Source organism: Rhinichthys klamathensis, unplaced genomic scaffold, assembly GCF_029890125.1.
Source record: "Rhinichthys klamathensis goyatoka isolate OS25496 unplaced genomic scaffold, OSU_Roscu_1.1 h1tg000189l_1, whole genome shotgun sequence".
NCBI classification, from domain to species: Eukaryota; Metazoa; Chordata; class Actinopteri; order Cypriniformes; family Leuciscidae; genus Rhinichthys; species Rhinichthys klamathensis.
This window is the reverse complement of record NW_026606716.1, coordinates 694,481-699,922: the sequence shown is the minus strand read 5'-3', so window position 1 is coordinate 699,922 and position 5,442 is coordinate 694,481. Positions and strand designations below refer to the sequence as shown.

Below are 5,442 nucleotides of genomic sequence, written 5' to 3'. Positions count from 1 at the left end.
CAGAAAAAGACTTCCCTATGCGTTCTCTAGGATGTCTGTATTCTCTTAGAAATTCACTTGAGAGTAGGGCTGGGCGATATATCGCACGATATTGTTATGCGCATCTCGTCAGTAAAGCCGGTTCCTTGATTAGTAGTAAATCACCTTCACCTGCTTTCAGATGGAGCGGCATTTACTACAAAGAGCCGTAGTTAACTGACAAGCTGAGCCATATTGCATTAATATCGCGGACGTGTCGCCAGCCATATTTAATGCGATATGGCTCAGCTTGTCAGTTAACTACGGCTCTTTGTACACAGCAAAAACTCCAGTGTTAAATTAACACTCCTGGGAGTGTATATGAGTCCACACTCAAGAGTGTTAAAGTTAATGAGATAATTAAGTGATTAATTGAGTGATGATTGAGCATTATTGAAGACACCTAAAGCAGAATCACTGAAGGAGAAAATCTAAAATTGTAAGCCACCGTTATGGCGATCATTGTTTGCTTTAGTTGGGCTCTTGACCCTTATGTTATTAACTTTAGATTTGGTTTGAGTGTTGTATCTGAGTTATAACTGCCAGATCAACAAAGAAAAAAAGAATTTAATGGTGCTGGCTATATATGACAATCATCATTTGATCTTTATGTTTATGATTTATGCTGTTGGTTACAGCATAACTGTGATTCTGCATAAATATCCAGAATTTTAGATATAATATAAAGGATTTCTTAACTGTTGTTTAAAAAAATCTTTCTTTTAGGCACACACAAACCTCAAGATTGAGTCAATGCATCTCAACAATGGTGACGAGCAGAATATTCAATTAGGAAAAGTAAATTACATAGACAATTCAGATCATAATTTATTCATACCGCAATGCATGATGGGAGCCATTAATGAGTTGTGATTGGTGGCAGCCACTGCAGCATGCATTATTATTGTCACCATTCTTGAGATTCACAGGCTGATTATTAATAAGGATGATTATTAACATATCTCAATAAGTTTTTTTTTTTCAGATCAAAGCATGATTACGCCTAAGCACAACCAACACTATCAGATCACACTTTTCTTTGTTCATTTGACTGTTATAAATCAATAACAGCAGACGAACATAATTTAAAGATGAAAGTATAAGGGTCACGAGTCCAACTAAAGCAAACACTGATCGCCATAATGGTGGCTTTGTGATTTTCTCCTTCAGTGATTCTGCTTGATAACATCAGGTGTCTTCAATAATGCTCAATTATCACTCAATTAATCACTTAATTATCTCATTAACTTTAACACTCTTGAGTGTTAATTTAACACTCATATCTGCGTCATATCTTCCATCTGAAAGCAGGTGAAGGTGATTTACTACTAATCAAGGAACCGGCTTTACTGAAGAGATGCGCATAACAATATCGTGCGATATATCGCCCAGCCCTACTTGAGAGATTATTTTCAAAGAGGTTGGACGCTGAAGAACAGTGTCTTTGTCATATTTGAATTGATGGTTCTGTATCTAATGCCTTTTCTGAAAAGAAGTCATTCAGTATTGCAAATACATAAATATAGATATACCTGGTGCAATAAAGTTGTGACTTTTGTGAAAAGATGCTTTTTTGGTTGTTTTCTGTAATGCGGTGTATGCAGTTTCTTTCATTCTACAAAGCTGTCGTAAGGCTTCAGAATACTTCGGATATAATGCAGAATTTGCATATAGCACTTTTATTTATTTTTTTAACGTCCTCCTTTGGACATTTCAATCTGCAGATACTGATACACTGAAATGGTTTACGAATATACCATGTGTTAAGATTATTGTAATGCTTTATAATGAACACGCTTGTCTGAACAGAGCACATGAGTTACTTTATTTGCTCCGGGAACCATGAACACGCACTCAATCCAGCCTGATGAACTTGCTCCGTTATCACGTTCTCTTACACCAATTACATCTTCCCTTTTCAGTTTCCATTATATTATTTAGATTTTTACTTTCAGTGTTTTTCCCCCCATTGTCATAGGAACAATAATTATCATAAATAATCTTAAAGCTGCAGTCCGCAGTTTTTCCTCTTTGTCGCCATCTCTGTTCAAAATCTGCAATTGCAGTTGTTTGTGGAATTATCAACTTTAGGTGAGTTGTACTTCGACGGCACAGCGCGGATGAACAATGTTTGAGGAGAGTGTGCAGCTGTCAGTCGCCGCGCCGGTGTGGATACTGGCATTCAGAATCACAGATTATTCTTTTTGGAAGTATGACCAACATAATCATTTTCACTGGAAAATGTCATCTGAACAAGTAACATCCACTTTTGTTCTGTTTCTGACATTGCAGTAAATCGCGCTGATTAAATCTAACAATCGCTTATCATATCACGCAAAACCGTGCAAATTATACTTTGTTCTCAAATTGTTAATGTTAACAACTTCAGCATTGCGTGACTACATTTAATGTCCTTCCGATATTATTCTTGTTTTCGCATGGGTCTGGTTGCAGTCTCTTTTTTTCTGTAGCCACTCTGAAGTCCAAACGAAGTCTTTTGCATTTTACAGCGGGTTAATCTGTTGTCACTGGTGATTGTCGTTTGAACCTTTCTGGATCCGCCATCAAATTGATAAGTTTAAGTATATCAAGTGCTGTGAGAAAAGGCTATAAATCTCCACCTCCAGCATCCTCACACACAATATAGCTTATACTAGCCGAGACTCTTCTTTGTGTGAACAGATGTGACGTAATGACGCAAAGACATGCTCGAATCCACCAGTACCACTGGAATTAAAAACATTATTACAAGCTTACCGTTTTGAATCGAGCTAAGGCAAGCAGGATAGTTTTGAACACTGGCTGGTTATGTATTTTCCCAAAAATGTATTTTGGATCATTTTTAACCCAAAAAAGCTACGGACTGCAGCTTTAATGCAGTAAAGTGGTTGAATCTTCATCAGAGTCCTGATACACTGAGCTCATGATCATTCACACATCAGAGATTCAGACCTTCTGTGTATGGAGGGATTATTGGTTCAGATTGAAAACTAAAAGTCTGAAACTAAAAGTCTAATGCTACGTTCACACCGGACGCGAATAGCGCGTCAAATTCGCGTCTACCGCGTCTAGTTTGACGCTTGACCACTTTGTGTTAATTCGCGTGTCAATGGCGAAATTGATGCGCGTAAAAACAAAAGTTTGAAGCGAAATTTACGCGCGTCAGAGGCGAAAGTTACGAAACCCGTCGGCGGCCATCTTTTTAGATGTTTATTGAGCATTAGCATTAGCATTATTCGAGAGAGTCACCGCTCGTATATGCTCTGGAGAGCAGAAACAGCTGCGTAGGGGACATCGTCGCTGTACTCGGGTCCACCAGACCCTCCGGAGGGTTTCAGGAGTTTCACCATTTGTTCCAGGAGCTAGGTTTGGTGGACCAAACGGTGAGGACGCTGACGAGGACAGCGTAGGCCGTGTAAAGCCTCGGCCTCGAGTGGTCGCTGCCTGACGAGCCCGCGCTCTACAGCCCGGCGCGAGGTTCACCCTCGCCCGCACATTTATTTGATAATAAATGGAGCCAGCCTCCAAAAGTGAAACCTGTCCTGTGATTTTTTTATTTATTATACACTATGTGTTTGTTGTTTTTACATTAAAATAATAATGTTTCATATAATCTAAAATAGATATGGAATAAATAGCATTCAATACAAAATTAGTACTATCTCTCATATATTAAAATCGAGTTTTTATGTGAAAGATTTGCTTTGTTGTGCATTAGAACCACACCAGACATTTTAGTAATATTACAAAATAATTTATTAAAATAACAAACTTTCACTTTACCACGTGACAGCAGCAAGCAGGCTCCTGATTGGTTAACGCGGCGCGAATTGACGCAGAAGTTCAAATTTTTCAACTCGGGCGGCAGACCCGAATTAGCGTCAAACGCGTGAATGCACAAATAGCACTAACTAAATCATTCGCGCGTAACGCGCTTCCGCGCTTCCGCGCCAGACGCTTCAATTCGCGCCATTCGCGCGAACTTGACGCGCGAATGAGGCGTATTCGCATCTACCGCGCCGCGCTCTACGCCTCATTCGCGCCGCAGGAATTTTTTACGCGCGTAACGCGTCTTTGCATTGACTTAAAATTGAAATCACTCGCGCCTGACGCGCTATTCGCGTCCGGTGTGAACGTAGCATAAGTCAAAAATGAATTTGGTATTTAGGATTGGGCATTTAGTCATTTAGGATTTAGGATTGGGCATTTGAGGATTGAGGAGTGTATGCAAAAAAGGAGGCGTGGGCCAAATACTGGAGGCTGGGTTTGAAATGGCTGGTGCAGAGGCACCTTATGGACAGCAGAGGGAGCTCCCAGTGCTAAGGAGCACACTGTAATGAAACCAAACAGAGCGAGTGAGCAGGGCTGGAGCGAGGACTGTACTTTATAATGTGATAACTTCAACTTAATGACAGCGTTGTAACATTTATGTGGCCTCACACACAAAGTCACCAGTGAAAGGAGTGCTATCGGTCTGACAACGAGAAAGCAGCAGCCATTGTTAATGTGGCAGCCAACGTGGATGGCAGAGCACGACAACTTTCACTTTGAAGAGGACGCTCTGCCAGTGTGCTCCTTAGCACTGGAGCTCCCTCTGCTGTCCATAAGGTGCCTCTGCGCACCAGCCATTTCAAACCCATCCTCCAGTATTTGGGCCACGCCTCCTTATTTGCATACACTCCTCAACCCTCAATCCTCAAATGCCCAATCCTAAATTCAAAATGCCCAATCCTAAATACCAAATTCATTTTCGACTTAGACTTTAAGTTTTCGTTTAAGACTTTTATTTTTAGACTTTTAGTTTTCAATCTGACCCAATAATCCCTCCATATCTGTGATCCAGCTGTGTTATCCAAGATCATTTATGCTATAAACACATTTCTAGAAAACATTCGGCTGGTACGTTTGAACAATCTAGAAACTAATATTACCAAGGAACAAAAATGGCTCTTAGTTGAACAAGTAATTGTATGGAAGCTTGTTTCCGCCACTGAATGAAAAATAAAAAAGGTAATTGTGACTTTTTATCTCACAATTCTGACTTTTTTTCTCACAATTGCGAGTTTACATCTCGCAATTCTGACTTTATTACTCAGAATTGCGAGTTGTAAAGTCAGAATTGCGTGATATAAAGTCAGAATTGCGTGATATAAAGTCAGAATTGCGAGATATAAAGTCAGAATTGCGTGATATAAAATCGCAACTGCGAGATATAAAGTCAGAATTGATTGATATAAAGTCAGAATTGCGAGATATAAAGTCAGAATTGCGTGATATAAAATAAGAATTGATTGATATAAAGTCAGAATTGATTGATATAGCTAAAGTCGCAATTGCGTGTTATAAAGTCAGAATATAAACTATTCTGAGGGGGGAAAAGTTAGTCTTTTTTCCCCCTTAGAATTGGCCTGGTAAGTCTCAATT

The 5,442-nt window shown here is 39.5% G+C and overlaps 1 long non-coding RNA gene across 1 annotated transcript; it reads left to right on the top strand.

Annotated features, from left to right (window-relative positions):
- LOC130095262 (uncharacterized) lies at positions 1–1,584 on the top strand. The gene is made up of 2 exons (XR_008808073.1): positions 1–63; positions 1,424–1,584. It is a non-coding gene; the product is annotated as an uncharacterized LOC130095262 (long non-coding RNA).
- Positions 1,585–5,442: the final 3,858 nt, after the last annotated feature.